Below are 18,052 nucleotides of genomic sequence, written 5' to 3'. Positions count from 1 at the left end.
TAGTTTCCCTTTATTCCTAGTTTGTTGAGTGTTTTTTTTTTTTTCAAAATAGCGTTGAATTTTGTGAAACGTTTTTTCCTGCATCAATTAAAATAATCCTGTGGTTTTTTTTTCCTTCAGTCTGTTAATATGGTGCATTATGTTGACCGATTTGCATACGTTGAGCCGTGCTTGTGTTCTAGGAGTAAAGTCCGCTTGGTCGTGGTGTATAATTCTTTCAATAGGTTGCTGATACTTTGTTGAGGATTTTTGCATCAATATTTGTGTGGGATGTCTATCTGTAGTTTTCTTGTAGTGGTTTTGTGTGGGCTTTTACTGAGGTAATACTGACTTCCTGCATCATTTCCTTTTAAATCCATTGAGGTATTATTCCTTATTTGCTGTATGATACATTTTTGTGAATGTTTCATGAGTTTGAAAAATTTATATGTGTTTGATGTTTAAAAGGTGCAAATCTTTTTAAAAAAATTTTAATGTTGGTTTAGTTTTGAGAGAGAGAGAGAGAGGAAGAGAGAGAGACAGAGAGAGACAGAGAGTGAGCAGGGGAGGGGCAGAGGAAGAGAGGGAGACACAGAATCTGAAGCAGGTTCCAGGCCCCATGCTGTCAGGACAGAGCCTGATGAGAGACCTGAACTCAGAAACCTCGAGATCATGACCTGAGCTGAAGTCAGACGCTTAACCGACTGAGCCACCCAGGAGCCCCAAAGGTGCAAGTCTTAATACATCTGCTAAAGCAGGCTTTGTATTTGTGTCGTTTAGATCTCCAACTCCGCATCGAAGATTTGTAGGACGCTTAGTTGTCTTCTACCACAAACATGTTTTCTCAGTTTCTCCTTGTGTCATGAAGAGTTTACACTTCAAATATTTTAATGCCATGTTATTTGGCACAGAAATATTCATACTCATATCTTTATTTTGCATTCTTTAATTTTTTTTAAGTTTTATTTATTTGAGAGAGATAGAGCATGATCAGGGGAGGGTCAAGAGAGGGAGAGAGAGAATCCCAAGCAGGCTCCATGCTATCAGTGTGGAACTCAATGCGGGACTCAAACTCACGGACTGTAAGATCATGACCTGAGCTGAAATAAAGAGCTGGACGCCCAACTGACTGAGCCACCCAGGCGCCCCTTACTTTGCATTCTAACCTTCGTAGATTATACTCAGATAGGATATGTTTGGTGTCTAGTGGTATCTTTTGATATTTAGTACTTTTTATGAGAGTACTTATAATTTATGTATATATTTAGAAACTATGCAGTACACCCTATTTCATAATTTCATTAAAAAAAATAATTTGTTTGGAGGCACCTGGGTGGCTCAGTTGGTTAAACGTGTGACTTCAGCCCAGGACATGATCTCATGGTTCGTAAGTTCGAGCCCCACATCGGGCTCTGTGCTCTCAGGGAAGATCCCACTTAGGATCCTCTGTCTCCCTCTCTCTCTGCCCTTCCCCTGCTCACTTTTTCTCTCTCTCTCTCTGTAAAAAATAAATAATCATTAAAAAATAATTTGTTTGTTTTGTTGTTATGGAAGTAATATATGTTTATTGTAGAAATTAGAAAATACAGGGGCATGTGGGTGGCTCCGTCAGTTGAGCATCCGACTTAGGCTCAGGTCATGATCTCACGGTTCGTGGGTTCAAGCCCCGCGTCGGGCTCTGTGCTGACAGCTTAGGGCCTGGAGCCTGCTTCGGATTCTGTGTCTCCCTCTCTCTCTGCCCCTTGCGTGTTCACACTCTGTCTCTCTCTCAAAAAATAAATAAAGATTAAAACAAATTAAAAAAAAAGAAATTAGAAAATATAATTAAATGAAAAAAAGAAAATATAATTCACCCACAGTCCCTCAAACCACTGTTAACTTTATGTTATTTCTTTCTCGAGGCTTTTTGTATCTGTATAATACACATTTTTATGTGTGCAAAGAATTGTATTATTTAGCTCCTAAATTAATTCTCAGTGAAAGCAACCCGCAATCAACAATTAGATTTTGGGTCATTAAATATTTTTCTAGGGCGTGATTTTTAATGCAGCATAATATTCTCTCTTATATGTGGACTATCCTTTTTTGGTCACCTTGATTTTGGTTTTATGCTTTTAAAAATTTTTTTTTCATTACTGAGTTTTGTTTTAAGCACAGGCTTTCCCTCACTGCCTGTTCGTTAGAGCTGGGTTCTCTTCTCTGAGCCACGGCACAGGGCTGACCCCAGAGATGGTCAGAAAGTGGCTGGCTCCCTCACTGTGTCACTCTAACTTGGGGTTGAGAGCTTTTCTGATCTGAAGGCCAGGGAGGTAATCCCTGCTTCGGAGGTTTCCACCAGATTCTAGGACCCTCCAATCTGTCCTTAGGCTTCCCTACACAATTTGGACAATGGTCTGCCAGAAGTCAGCAGGGTTGAGGAGACAACAAAGAGAAGAACCAGAAAGCACATACACACACACACACACACACACACACAAGACGTAATGCAAAGTGTAGAAAATTATTAGTCAACTTGATTACAAGAAACGTAAACAGCCGAATTTCCTTTAAACGTATATTGAGTTAAATAATAAAATTCAACTATATATGTATAGCCATATAGATACTTAGAGTAGACACCTTGAGTCATGATATTTTATCTTTTTAAAATATTGCTGACTTGGGCTTGCTGACATTAAAAAACATTTTTTTTAATGTTTATTTATTTTTGAGAGACAGAGAGAGAGACAGAGCACGAGTGGGGGAGGGGCAAAGAGACAGACACACACAGAATCCAAAGTAGGATCCAGGCTCTGAGCTGTCAGCACAGAGCCCGATGCAGGGCTTGAACTCATGAACCGTGAGATCATGACCTGAGCTGAAGTCGGAGGCTTAACCAACTGAGCCACCCAAGCACCCCAGGCTTGCTGGTATTTTTAATAAGTCCTTGTCTGAATTTTGATATCAAAGTTATATTGGCCTCCTACAATAAAAAATAGGTGAGGTTGACTGATAGAAAAAATGTTATTTTTCAGAGAACAATAAAGAAGAAACATAATGAAAATTATTTATGTAAGTTTTTTTTATAGTTGTTATATTCCATACATAATTATGTTCATTTTTATATTCCTATGATTTCTTTTTTTTCTGTCTCTCATCTGGCTAGAGATTTATGTTTATTTCACAATTCTGCTTTTACTTGTCCTTTCTCTTGTTTCTATCTTCTTTTCACTTTTATAAAGAGAACTTTACATTATATGTGGTTTATGGTCATCTCTTGACTTGATTCAAATTTATTCTATTTAGAAAACGCTGCCTTTGGTTGGGCACACAGTGCATTGATTTTCAATCTATTTTTCTATGAATTTCCGGCAGAGAACTATGTTAGCGGCATCCCAGCTAATGGTATTTTCATTACTGGTTAATTCTAAGTATAGAAGCTTCCAGTATGATTTATGCTTTGACAGGAGTTTTTTTGTTTGTTTTTAATTCCAGTGTAGTCAACATACGTGTTCTATCAGTTTCAGGTGTACAATATAGTGATTCAACACTTTCATACATTACTCAGGGTACTCTTCGTTACCCTCACCTGTTTCATGACGTGAGTTTTTAAAAACTTTTCTTTTCTTTTTTTTTTTTTTTAAATTTTTTTTTCAACGTTTATTTATTTTTGGGACAGAGAGAGACAGAGCATGAACGGGGGAGGGGCAGAGAGAGAGGGAGACACAGAATCGGAAACAGGCTCCAGGCTCCGAGCCATCAGCCCAGAGCCTGACGCGGGGCTCGAACTCACGGACCACGAGATCGTGACCTGGCTGAAGTCGGACGCTTAACCGACTGCGCCACCCAGGCGCCCCTTTAAAAACTTTTCTATATGAATGGGCTCTAAAGAACACGTCTTTGGGGTGCCCGGGTGGCTCAGTCGGTTAGGCGTCCAACTCTTGGTTTCGGCTCAGGTCGTGATCTCACGGTTTCGTGAGTTCGAGCCATGCATCGGGCTCTGTGCTGGCCGCTGGGAGCCTGCTTGGGATTCTCTCTCTCCTTCTGTCTCTGCCCCTCCCCCACTCACGCGGTCTCTGTCTCATAAATAAACTTAAAAAGACCCACATATCTTTCTCACTCAGTTTCATTGTGTTCCAACAGTCATAGTCCTTGAGATTTGCTGAAGCTTCCTTAGTGGCCTACAGTGTGGTCTTTGTAGAAGTTCGAGGTACGCTTAGTTTAGAACACGTCTATTCTCCAATTGCCGTAGGCTGATTTCTACACATGTCCGTGAATTAAGCCTGTGAATTATGTTCGGGTCTACCTTTTGATCAGTATATATTTTTTTCTGCGTGGCCTGTTTATTGAGATGGTTGTATTGTTTCCACAATAAGTGTGGCTTTGTCAACATTTGTTTCCTGTTTTGAAGCCCTTTTTAATATACGAACATTACTCTCCGGTGACGTGGACATTTTGTCCTTCTGTTGGGATGATCTCTGTGCGGGACGGTGGCGAAGTTCAGGCTGCTGGACACTGCACGGGACTCCTCCAGTGAGGTGGGGGGAGCCGGGCCAGGTCCCGGCGAGTGGGGCACACCGACTCGGGGCTGCCTGGTGGCAAAAGAGGTGCTGAGATAACTGCGGGATGATGGGAAAGCAACAGAGGCCACCCGGACAAGGGCAGAGGCCCTTCGCTCAGACTCGCTGCAGCAGGAGACGCGGCCACCATCCCCCGCGCTTGGCAGAGACTCACAGGCAGGCAGGGGAGGGGGACGAAGGGAAGGAAGGCTGCAGGTGTGCCCTGGTGCCAGCCGTTGGTGTGGGGAGGCTGGAGGCAGGCTCACTGCAGGTGGCATCCCGGGGAGCACATGTGACTTTCGCTGGCCCGTGCTGATGCGGAAGCGGGGGCGAGAATGAGGGATCCCGCCGGTCACGGCCCAATCCTGGCCCTTCTGGGCCAGTTGCTGCAGAGGTGCGGCCTGGCTTCCTGAGCCGGTCACTGCAGGGCTCGTGGGTCAGAGTTCCGTTGTCACATAGGCTCTGGCCATTGTCCACGTGCGTATTCGGTCTCTCGATATGCCGCCATGTAGTTTTGACATGTAAAATATGGCTCATTGCGAGAATTTTTTTTTTTCCATTTTGATCTTTCTGTAATTTACATACAGGGTGATCTGTAGGAAGGAGTGGTAACTGAGAACTTGCTTCATCTACCCTACAATCCTGGGAGATGAGGGAGGGCCAACGTTCTCATCCCCACTGAGAGGCAGAGAGGCAAGTGAAAGAACGGATTTGGCCGAGGTCAGGCCCCGAGAAGCTTCCAGCAGGGTTACACCTCTCTCCTTCACACGCTGGGCTTTCTCTTGTGCCCTTTCCCAGGCACCCAGGGAAGAAAGCCTTGCCTCAAGGCCAGCAGACCCGTAAGGAACAGCAGGTTCAGGCTGGCACACGTGTGACGAAGGAAACCTTCCATCAGATTACTTTGCTCATGCAGCCAGGCTCCGTCTGAGCTGTCAGCACAGAGCCCGATGTGGGACTCAGACTGTGGGATCATGACCTGAGCCGAAGTCGGATGCTCAACCGGCTGACCCACCTGGGCGCTCCACTGGCAATATTCTTAATGTAGACAAGGGAACTCGGGATTACTTCACAAAGAGGTCACGAGGGAGAAAACAATTCCTGTACCCAAGACCTGCACTGTTAGCGATGTGTATGCAGATGCTTCCTAGCTTTGTAGAACAGCTATAATAAATACTCAAAGCTCGCTCTTTCCCAACCCTTCATCTGAATGTCCTGAGAGCTGGCATCTCAACAACCCTACAACGCTTCACAAAGCTCACCTTGATCATTTTCTTAAATGTGACGGTGGTTATGACAACACAAGACAGCATGCCCAGGCAAAATGTTAAAAGGTCACTCGGTTGATAAAGGGCTTGATGAATGTTTGTAAAATTCCAGAATATATCCATTGATGATGCAATGCTTCACTGAACTTTCCATTCAAATACACTGGCAACATATATATCGGGGGTTGGCGAACTCTGACCTGCAGGCCACATCTGGCCCTCTGCCACTTTGTGTCCATAAAATTTTATTAGCACACAGCCACGCCCATTTGTTTACACATTGTCACCAACCACTATCACGCCGTGGTTGGTGGGCAGATGTGAGTCACACATCATGGGCAGATGTGAGTCGCTGCAGCAGAGATCACGTGGTCTTCAAAGCCCAAATTGTTTATTATCTGGCTGGCCCTTGACAGAAAAGTTTGTCACCTCTGCTCTATGCCCAGTAGGAAACGATGGTTGTCTTTAGCTCGGAGCCATACAGCTGGGGAGGAAAACTTTTAAACACCAGGCTGAACCAGAAGGGCAAGAATGGAAATCCTCTGTGTTTCAGCAAAAGAAAACCCAAACCAAGAACTCTGGTTTGCTCCGTAGTTCGTATTCTACCGTTTGTCATGGAGCTGTGTTTTTCCACCAACAGATGATGACCATTAAAGAAAAAAAATAGAACTTTTGAGGAGATGATTTTCCATAAACACTCTGTCTTCATAGAGCGGAGTCCTTCTGAGCAACAGAAGACATACCAGAGACATTTTAAAATCTCTCCTCGTGATCTAATTCCCGTGCCGAGCAAAGACCATGTTGGTGTGGTCTCTGGACGTGAGAGCTGGATCTGGGTCTGAGGACCGAGTGGCGGAACCAACCCCTGTGACCGTAGATGAGTGTCCCATGGGTCCTCCATTTCCCTGTCTGTAAAATAGTCTCATCTGAGAGGTGGGGTGCTGATTCCCGCCCCGCCCCACCCCGGACTCTAAAACCCTGACTCTGTGGCTCCAACCTGCCAGGAAGGTTGGCCCCCTTTTGACTCTACCCTGAGAACACATGACAGTGTGACATTAAAATACTAAGAGATTTCTAAATACAAAACTCTGCTATTGAGTACACATTGTGCATTAGGTTCTGAAAAAACAGTGATCCAGTCTAACTAACTGAGTAGCCATAGTCAACATTTGGGCCGAGCTGCTAAAGCTTTTCTGGACACGGACCCTCCTGGGGCCAGGAAGGAGGAGGGAGTTCCAGTCGTGGAGAGGCCCCCGGAAGGGCCGCTTGGACTTCATGAACAATTGTGCACGTGGACCACGCCTCTCAGGCCAGTGACACGCAATATATCAGAATCTGTTTTGCGTTTAGGAAAAAACTTACAGTGAATACGTGGCTTATTTATAACACACTCATTGCAGATGATTTCAATTGTGTCGTTTTTAAATATCTGCAAATCATAACACCTTCCCTGCCTCCGGCACAGTTCTGCTCCGAATGGTGTGTCCATTATTGTCACCTCACAAGTTTGTGACCCTTTGCTAATTTCACAGTCCGTGGAACCCCAGCATCTGGGATACGGGGAGGGGGCGGAGATGAGGTGACACAGCCCAGAGTGCGCCCCACGCAGCACTGAGATCCTGTCCCTCGTGTGTGAGCGGAGAGCAGTTCACACAAAGCCCTGCCGGTAACACTCTGCACTGATAGGACACAGCTCTGATGCTCTGCATGGGGCGTGTTGAGAGGGTTCAACAAGGTAAGGATTTCAAGGGGCTAGCCTGTCGTCTGGATCTTAGATGAGCTCGGTAAATGATGGCCATCCCGCGGCAGAGGAAAAGCTGTCCGAGCTGTCAAAGAGGAGTGATAGATCCACGTGTATGTAGGTATTTGTTTTGATTGTAATCTATTCTGCGCACTCAAAGAAGTGTGTATATGTGTGGTGTTAGAGCAGGAAGGATTCTAAATTTTTCTTTTTAATGTTTATTTTTGACAAAGAGAGAGACAGAGCATGAGTGGGGGAGGGGCAGAGAGAGAGGGAGACACAGAATCGGAAACAGGCTCCAGGCTCTGAGCTGTCAGCACAGAGCCTGACGCGAGGCTCGAACTCACCAACTGCAATTTTATGACCCGAGCCCAGGTCAGACGCCCAACCGGCTGAACCCCCCAGGTGCCCCGAGCAGGAAGGATTCTTGACGTCAGTGTTCGGAGTAGGGTACCGTGAGCAGAGAATTCAAGTGGCTCAGTAATGGCCACACAAGGGGTGAATGGCAGGCTGGTCTTCACGTTTTTCCTTACTTTTCATCAAATGGACTGGTAGAAAGAGCAAAACGTCCTAGTCTGTGTCCCTCCAGGACACTTGTGGAGACGCGAGGTATTTGGCCATGTAACCACAGCCCAGATTCCATGGTCCATGCACCTCTAACAGGTGCAGCCAGGAGCCTTAGGAGAAGCCACAGAACGAGCTGCTCTCGCTCACCCAAACCTGCAAACGTGTGGCCAAAGTCCCTCAGACTGAGTGACGAGGGTGGAATGAGGAGCCTGGGATGTTCACTGAGGCGATGTCAGTCACCCTCAGTGGCTGATGACCAGGGAAGGAGATGGTAACCTACCACCTGGAAGGAGACCTAGCAGCAGCACGGCCGCGGGATATATTCAAAGGTGACCGTGGTGTAAGGCATGGGGTTGCTCTTTCCTGGGAAACTGCAGGGCCAGCTCGCAGCCAGGTCCAGGGAGTGAGAGGAGTTGGTCTCTTCCAGAAAATTCAGGAAGAGAAAGCCCACTGATTCTGGGACACAACTTTGTTTGGGACTCTCTGGAACTGGCTTAGGTAGAACTCAGAATTGCTTAACTTTGGGGGCACCTGGGTGGCTCAGTCGATTAAGCGTCCGACTTCGGCTCAGGTCATGATCTCACAGTTAGTGAGTTCGAGCCCCGCGTCGGGCTCTATGCTGACAGTTCAGAGCCTGGACCTGCTTTGGATTCTGCGTCTCCTTCTATCTCTGCCCCTCCTCCACTTGTGCTCTCTCTCTGTCTCTCAAAAATAAATAAATGTAAAAAAAATTAAAAAAGAATTTCCTAATTCCTAATTTCCATTGAACAAATTGTCTCCTGGGATCCATCCACGATGACTTCCCCCCCCCCCCCAATTCACGCACAGCATCCTGGTGGTCACATAAATCAGAAAACACTCTACTCTTATTTTCCTCCTGGAGCTTTACTATGTTTATTAGCACATTAAAGACTCTGAGAAGTCCTACAGGGAAAAGCACAGTGTTTCACTTTGGGTTAAAAAAGATTTCTCAAAAAATTTTCCCCCCATAATACAATTATGAGCACTACTTTCCCCAAGAGATCAGTTTGGGAAGCACTGTTGGAATGGAATCCAGGCTCTACTCCTATATCCTAAAAATAATTGTTTCCCCCAGGGAATCTCCTCTCTCCTTCTTGCTAGGTGGCATTAGATCCCATCAGGTGACAGTCCAGAGGTGCCTGGAATTTCATAACTTTCAATTTGTTCAGTATTTTACTTTAAATAATGTATTCCTGCTTTTTTATGCTCCTTATTTGTTCGTTGAAAAGATAAAAACAATACCTCTGTTATTTCACAGGGAAGCACACAATATTGATCTTGTTGTCTGATGCTATAAACTCGCCTGCTAATTTATCAGAAACCAGCCCCTGGATCACGACGGTTCTGAGTCACTTGGAAGTCTGTTGAGGAAGGTTCTTGAGAGGGGGCTCCGTGTAACACTGCGGGCACATGGGGCTGTTCATTGGGCAGGCATTTCACGTCCCCCCCGAATGCCACGTACTCGGGCTGGAACTGATTCTGGAGCCCCTTCCATGGTGGAACCCACGAAGGCTCAACAGGGGCCTGTAGGGGCAGCACCGGGGCTCACGAGACAGGAGCCAGCGCTTGGGGGCCTGTGCGGTGATGCAGACGTTGATGTGGCAGGGGGGTGGGAAGAACTCAGTCCCCACTGCCCCCCCACCCCACTGCCCCCCACCCACTGTACCCCTCATTGTCCCCCCACTCCACTGCCCCCCACCCACTGTACCCCTCATTGTCCCCCCACGCCACTGCCCCCCACCCACTGTCCCCCCATCCCACTGTCCCCCATCCCACTGCCCCCACCCACTGTCCCCCCCACTGTCCCCATCCCACTGCCCCCCACCCACTGTCCCCATCCCACTGTCCCCCCCACTGTCCCCCATCCCACTGCCCCCACCCACTGTCCCCCATCCCACTGTCCCCCCCACTGCCCCTACCCCACCGCCCCCCCCACCGTCCCCCCCACCGTCCCCATCCCACTGCCCCCCACCCACTGTCCCCCATCCCACTGTCCCCCCCACTGCCCCTACCCCACCGCCCCCCCCCCACTGTCCCCCCACCCCCACTGCCCCAGTGTCTCTGCAGGAGCTGGTCATGTACCTGGCTGAACTAACTACAAGCCTCCGGCGTCTCACTGTGGCCAAGATCGCACCCTTTAAAGCCAGACGGACCTGGTCTGAACGGAGAATTGCCAGCGGCGAGGCCTGGGTCCATCTCTGTCCCCGCAGTTCCCATGCCTGGGACGTGGCGACAGGGATGCCTGCCTCTTGGTTACTGGGAGAGCCAAGTGACACCTGCACGCCCCGTGCAGACGGGTGAGCGCCGTGGACGTGGCATCTGCCCACGCCGTGCCTCCCCTGACACCCGCACCCACTCCCCGCCAGGCCACCCCGGCCCTGGGGCTCCCCCCCTCCCCCTCCGCCTGCACAGTCTACCCTCTGGGGGTCCCGCGGCCCAGAGGAAAGCGCGTTGTCCCGGTGGGGGCCAGCTCCTCCTCTTCCGGCGGGGGGCGGGGTGGGGGGGGGCTCCTAGTGGATCTGGTTAGGCTGCGCAGAACCTCCTAGAACCTCGCTCGGGGACAGGGGTGAGGGAGACTCGGCAGAGCCGAGGGCACATCAGCCGCTTGAAAAAAGGCAGAAAAGCTGGACGGAGCCCGGAGACTCACGCTGCCCCCGGGGTCCGCCGCTGCTGGGCCGCGAGCCCGCGACCTGGTCCCCCCTCAGCGGGCGTCCGGTTGTTTGGACAGTGACCCTTCGGCGTGGACGTGGACTGGTGCGCAGGAGGACGACGCGGCCGGTTCGGCAGTGCGGCTTGGGCGTCGGCCGTCAGGTCGGAGCCGGAGCCGGGCCGGGGCCGCGCCTGGGTGGGGGGTGGGGGGTGGGGGGTGGGGGGCCGGGCCTTAACGCGGGACAGCAGGGCCTCGCCGCCGTCTCGCCGGCACGTGGGTGCCCCGGGGGGAGGGGGCAGGTGCAGACTTGGGAGGAGTCGGCCCAGCGGGCCCTCCAAGAGCGCGCCCACGCCCGGGGCAGCCCGCACGGCCAGCAGCGCGCAGGACGCTGGGGGTGGGGGGCGCGGCCTGGTCCTGGGGACGCCGGCACCCGCGGGGACCCTGTCCCCAGACCAGAGCTTTCCTACTTCTCGTGGCTGAAGGACCTTCGTCATGGGGCCTCATGTCCAAGACCTGTGCTGACACTCGAAGTGACCAGAGTGGGGACCCCACCTGCTCAGGCTGATACTTTCACTCCCCTGAGCAGAAGTCTGTGTGCGTGCGTGTGCGTGCGTGTGCGTGTGCGTGCGTGCGTGTGCGTGGCCGTGGGGACTCCCTCCGGCCTCCAGGAGCTGCCGTATTTAGAAATCCTGAGGTGCCGGGGACGCTTGTGACCCTAGAGTATGGGCAGTGAGTCCCTCCACACCGTCTCCCGAGTTACTCAAAGCAAAACCTTCCCCTCTTCCCCCTCCTCCCCTCCTCCCTCTCCTCGTCCTCCTCCCCCTTCCCTCCTTTCCTTCTCCTCTCCTTCTCTCCCTCCTTTCCTTTCCTCCTCCTTCTCCTTCCCCTTTCTCCCCTCCTCTCCCTCCCTGTTCCCCTCCTCCTTCCCCTCTTTCTCCCCTCTTTCCCCTTCCTCCCCCTCCATTCCTTCTCCCTCCTTCCCCCCTCTTTCCCCCTCCTCCCCCTCCCCCTTCCTCTCCTCCCCCTCCCCCTTCCTCCCCCTTCTCCCTCTTCCTGTTCCTCCCCTCCCTCCCCTCCTTCCCCCTTCCCCTCCTCCTCTCCCTCCTCCCCCTCCTTCACCCCTCTTTCCCCTTCCTCCCTTCCCCTCTCCTCATCCCCCTCCTTCCCCTCCTCCCTCTTCCCGTTCCTCCCCTCCTTCTGCTCCTTCCCCCTCCTTCCCCTTCTTCCTCCCCCTCCTTCCCCCCTCTTTGCCCCCTCCCCATTCCCCTCCCCCCCACTCTGTCCAGCCCCATGAGTGAGTATGCCCGTGGCAGTGGCCGCAGATGGGGGCTTGTCTTTCAAATCCCCTCTTTCTTCCTTTCTCACGGTTGTGACGGTGGCTCTTAGCAGTACAGTTTCCATCTTTTCTCGTGCATATTTCACCCCAGCGCCACTCATTCTGTACGTTAGATGTTGGCAAAGCTTAGTTTCTTGTTTTCAGAAATCCAGTGTTCACCTCATGCCCCAGAGAGTCATCTTGTGTCATCTGGGTGTCCCTTCTCACTTGGGGACACTGACCCAAGGAGCTCAGCTTGTCCCACGTTGTCGCTTCTGTTCAGGTCCCTCAGATCAATGTGCACCGAGCTGTCACCTCCCGGCCCATGGTGAATGCACTGAAAACACAAAGACTCACCTCAGCCCAGATGCGTCACGCTAGGACACGCAGGGTGCAAACCACAGTCCCGGAGGCCCCAGGCTCACGTCCAGGGTGACCCTGAGCCCTTCCTCCTTCCTCGTTCCCTCTGTCCAGTTAGCCACCGAGTGCCGGGGAGATTTAGCTCCTCAGGGGTCTTCAGGCAGGTCCCTGTGTCCCACTGCCCCTGTCACACCTTAGTTTCAGACACCAGCAGCTGGAGCCCAGGCTCCCGGAGCCCCGAGTCCTCCTTGTACGGCTTGCAGAGTGCTCCCTCTGGAATAGGCACGGCATCCAGTGGTGTCGGGACTTGTCACAGCAGAGGGGTGTGCATGCGTGTGTGTGTGTGCAGAGAGGCCCTGCTTTCTGGGACACACAGAGGACCCTGCGGCCATCAGCTTGCATCATCAGAAATTAGCACGCGAGGGGCGCCTGGGTGGCTCTGTCAGGTGAGCGTCCAACTCTTGATCTCGGCTCAGGTCATGATTTCATGCCTCGTGGGTTCGAGACCCGCGTCGGGTTCTGTGCTGACGGCTCGGGGCCTGGAGCCTGCTTCGCATTCCGTGTCTCCCTCTCTCTCTGCCCCTCCCCCGCTCATGCTCTGTTTCTTTCTCTTTCAAAAATCAACAAACATTAAACAAAACTAAAAAAAAACTTACAAAAAAAAGAATAAATTAGCAGGTGAGACCCAAGGGAAAGAGGCCTGCCCAAGGCCGCCTCTGCAGTGGGGGGCGTGGGCTTCGACCTGTCCCTTGTGGCTGCTGGAGAATGCTGGAAGAAGAGAGAACCATTGTTTTCTCCCGTGGATCGAACACAGACGGGGCTTCGCTGTAAAGGCTAGCCCCAGCCAGAGAGTTCGGACATGCGCCTGGTTTTGCGTGGATTCTGTTTCGGCAGAGGCCCTTTGGGCCCGAGGCGCCACACTCTGGGAGGCGGAGGGGTGCAGCACCAGGGAGGGGAGGCCTCGTGTTGGGGCGGGGGGGACAGGGCAGCAAGGCCAGGTGCCCGGCGGGGGCCCTGCGCGGTTTGATCTTGGGTGACCCGTCCCTTCCGAGGCACCCGGCGAGGACAACGCGGCCTCTCGCGGGCTCCGCTCGCCGTTGGGCCTGTGTCCCTTTGTGTCCAGCTGCCGAACGGCACCGGGGCTGGGGTCTGGTGAGCTCGAGGGCCTGACGTGTGCCTGCCAGAAATTACTCCTTCCTCCTGCGAGGGAGTCTTGCCTGCTCTCTGCGGCAGAAACGCCGACCTGGAAAGCATCAACGTTGCTCTCACATGAAGCATTTTTTCGGGCCCGGCATGAAAAGCTGTGATGTAGAAATTGAAATTTCACACTCTGAAGGGCCCAAATGGCCCCAGGGGTCAGCGGGCGGCTTTCGCGTCCGCCCACTGGTGAGTCATGGGGAGAGGTGCCGCCCTGAATTAGCATCAGCGGACACTCGTGCGTCAGAGGTTCTGCGCGCTAAAAACGTTTGCTTGACATCTGTGCCCCCCACTCCCCCCCCCCCCAGCACACACGCCACGATTTTAAGCCGAGGGGCACGTCCCACTCATCTGGTGAACACATCAGCTGAATGCAATCTGCTTTCACAAACAGATGTGTCTGTGTCGGGGTGGGGGGCCTGAACACCGGCTAGAAGTCGCCGGAAGATTCTTTATGAGGTTCTCGTTTTGTGGGATGGGGAGTGCAACGGCCAGAGACTTGACTCTGAGACGCACCTAATTTGAGTGCTCGAGCTGGGCATCCCAAAAGATGCTTTTCAAGTCCCCGTCCCAAAGAAGGGTTTCTGGTTTCCATCTGCTTCCTTGGGCTTCTGGATCTGTTTTCCTGAAAAGACGAGGAAGAAGTGGGGCGGGATCGGCATCCGACCCAGGCCGGCGTCCCACCCACGCTGGGACCGGGCTGTGGGCTCACAGAGGCCTCCGTGCGATCTAAACTCCGGCTGCACGGACGGGGCCACGGCCACCACCTGTACGGGTGACCCTGCCTTCCCGAGCCGCAGTCGCTTGCTCGTGCCCGCTGTTTGTCCTCATTTTGTGCGGGGCCCCCGGGTATAGACTCTGTCCCAGGAGCAGCGCACACAGCCTCGGGCACATGGGTGACGGGGAGGCTGCCGCGCGGACATCTGCTCCCCACGGCGGCCGCGAACAGCATTCCGGAGCTTGCTTTATTGGTCACATTCTTCATGTGTTAGCAACTTTCCCCTCCTTCGTCCAAACCTCAGATGTCTCAGAGGAATGTTTATTTTATTATAGGATCCCAAAGGAGATTGCTATTTCCTTTTTAAATTTTCCCTGTCTTGCACTGTTCCTCTGCAAAGCATCCCTCTCTGGGGGTCCCAGCTGTGGGTTCCGAGGTGGTGGTTACCAATGCGCACAGACCCAGAGGAGGGGTGACTCGCGGGGGGGGGGGTTCCTCGAGAAGCCCAGCTCAGCACCTTGAAGCGAGCCGTCGTCCACGGCAAGGAGGGCAAAGGTGACACACATGATGGAAGCCACCAACTCGTCTCAGGGAGCCCGAGGCGAATTGCCACCCGCTCAGAGACAAGGCGGAAGTTTCTTTTAGAAGAACAGGGTGCTCGTGAGAGGTGACGCTCTGGATCTCACCCCCAGTCTCCTCCAGTGGGGACTGTGACTTGGGGGACCTGTGCTCTCCCCGGCTCTGTTGTCCGGGTCTGAACTCGGGGCCGCACCTAACCTCCCAAGTCCCCCCAGCTTTCATGTTAAAAGTCTGTGGGCTTTGGGAGCTCGTATTCCGAAATGTCTCCAAACAAGGGAACGGACCAGACTCACGAAGCCGCGGGGGGAGGCCCGACTCAGGGAGACAGCGCGGTGGGAGGCTGCGGTCCCCACCTCCTGGCATCCTCACCTCTCGTGTGACCCCCTCCACCGGGGTGTGAGGCCTGCAGCTCACTTCTGGCCACGAGAAGGTGGAACGGGTGATGGCGTGCCTGCCCTCTGTCGCACGGACTAGCGGGAGATGCTCCTTCGCCGGCCTTGAGGAGGTGAGCTGCTGTGAGCCCGTCCACGGAGAGGGCCACGTGGCAAAGAGCTGTGGTCGGCCTCTCGGCACTGGAGTAAGCCTCCGGTGGGCACCCAGCAAGAGGGCGGACCTCAGGCCTGAGCCACAAGGAGAGGGATTCCGCCCACGACCAGGGGGAGCGCCGGAAGGGGAGCTTTCCCCAGTGCAGGGCTGCGGTTTGGTGAGATCTGTCAGGGAGACCCCGCCGAGCCATGCCTGGACTCCTAACCCAGGGAACTGTGAGGTGATAAGTATGTGTCATTTAAAGCCACTAAGGTTGTCGTATTTTGTCGCTCAGCAAAACAACACGGATCCCATGGACAGCTTGGTCTCCCCCAGGGTGACCCCGGACAAGCGGTAGCTGCTTGGCCCGAAAGCCTGTGCAAGAGAGACCCCGCCCCCCCCAGTCCACTCAGTCCACTGTCGGGTCGGCTCACGCTATCCAGATCTAAAAGGACGTCACCTGAGCTCCGGCCGGGTTGTTGGTGTAGCGTGGGAAGACGGACAGTCCCAGTGCTGACAGCGCACGAAGCCGGAGGACGGTTGTTGCGTCAGCCAGAAGTGAAGACCGGGATGCCTTGCTCGCGGGGCTTGTTAAGTGAGCCCCGGAAGCGGGAGGTGCACGGCAGGGGTCCTGAGGGCCAGGGGGGACTGGAGAGCGTCTTGCAATCAACCGCAGGTCTGCAGCCGCCCCGGGGCTGGGGGGTCAGGAGCGGGGGAGGCAGGAGTGTCCCCGGCGCAAAGACTAAGGGATTTGGGCATGAAGGTGGAACTGCCCGGGGCTGGAGTGGATGTTGGCTGGGCCAGCGTGGGGACGGGCCAACAGAGTGGCTTTCACCCCCAGCCGGAGGACCCCGGGCATCCGTGATCCCTGCCAAGGGTGGGGAGGGGCGTCTGGAGAGGGAGGGACGACCCGAGTCCTGCCAGTGAGAGCCAGTGTCCAGCGGAGCAAGAGGACAGTAAGTTCAACACACGCTTTGGCCCAGGTGGGGCCTGAGCCAGGGAGGCTGGAGATACAGAGCAGCTTTTACGTGGTGCTGTCTCTGGCCCGTGGCTACTTGCACGGGCAACTCCGTGAGGAGCCGCTGACCTCACGGGCCTCTCCCTGGATGGACAGACGGACGTGGCAGCGTCCTGGGGAAGGCTCATTTATGTGGTGAGCTGGAACCGCGGCCTGACAGCCGGGGTGCTTTTGTCGTTCTATGGAAATTATTCACATGCACGACAAAAGCACCTGCTTCGGTTTCAGAATTCTGTTTTGCCCTTGCGACCTCTGACCCCTGGCGTTGCAGAGCTGTCTGTCCCCATGCCTCTCGGGCTCGCATCTTCTGTCCTGGAGGCCTTGAGCTGGCCGGGCCTTCTGGGAAAGACAAAGCTGTTGGGTTCTCTTATTAAGCTTCCGAACACTGGATGTGGGGTGAATATAAAAGAAACAGAAAGAAACCAAAATGATCTTTTTGGGTGCACTCTGGGATTCTCAAAGTCTATTTCACGTGTGACCTGGTGGGGCAGTGAGACTGGCATCATCACGGGAGACAGGAAACCAAAGACTCAGAGGTGGGAAGTGGCAAAACCAAGGCCGATCCGAATCCCAGTTCGTTAGCGCCGTGTGTGGGCCCAGGTGCTGCTCTAGGGGGAAGCCACGCGGCCCTGGTGAAAATGCCCATCCGCTCGGCATTCTGCGTGAGATGCGCTCAGAGATGTCACGCCGGACTCTCGAAGGCTTCAGGACTTGTCCTCTGGGCCCTTTCCTTTGTCCTGACAGCCGTCATTTGGACCTGGAACAGCCGTGTGTGGTTGTAAGTGGACGTGACTCGGGCCAGGGCCTTGACTGATGGGCTAAATCATCTGCAGCTGGCCCGCCCCGCGTCGGGGCCTTTGAAGGTTGTCTGGCCGCAGAGCGCGGGGCTCCCGTGGGAGGAGCGCCCCCGAGACATCGGGGGCTGGGGCCTGGGGGTGGAGCTGGCCCTGGAAGGTGGCACCTTTCCTCCGGTCCTGGGCTGTGGGCACCTGATGCACCATGTCACTTACGCAAAGGACGGTTTCTCAGGAGTTTCCGGCTCAGCCGGCTGAGGCTTTTCCCGTGCAGGATTCGAGTCCTGGCCCCTCTCCTGGGTGCGGGGCTCACAAGCACCCCGGGGGCAGGGCTGTCCCCAGGATGCAGGGGAAGGGGCAGGAGCGCCCAGTGCACATGCTGCCTTCCCTTTGGCTTGGAGTGTGTGTGTCTGAGAGACCAGATTTGCTTCAAAAGGCGAAGAGATCCCGAGGTACAGATTCATCACTGCCTGTGCTCAGGGTAGGCGGTGTTTCCTTGTGGCTCGTGGCGGCCCAGCTGGACGCAGAGGGAGGGTATACAACCACCTTGCGCCTCTGTGACACATCCGTCTCGGTGAGGCCAGCCGGGCGGCGGGCTCTGATGGGGTGGGAGGGTGGTGATACAAAGGCCCTGTCTAAAACAGGCGAGGGGAGATTCCAGAGAGAGTGAAAAGCTGGCCCGTCCACCAGCCGAAGCAAGAAGGGCTACGTCCACGTCCCTGCGGGCAGGACGGGCTCCCCAGGCTCCCTGTGCAGACAAACTTCCAACTTGGGAACAGCTCAGA

The sequence above is a fragment of the Lynx rufus genome, unplaced genomic scaffold, assembly GCF_022079265.1.
Source record: "Lynx rufus isolate CCGP_SWC_20201006 ecotype Redwood Valley unplaced genomic scaffold, mLynRuf1.p SCAF_2, whole genome shotgun sequence".
Classification (NCBI taxonomy): domain Eukaryota; kingdom Metazoa; phylum Chordata; class Mammalia; order Carnivora; family Felidae; genus Lynx; species Lynx rufus.
This window is presented reverse-complemented; position numbering follows the sequence as displayed.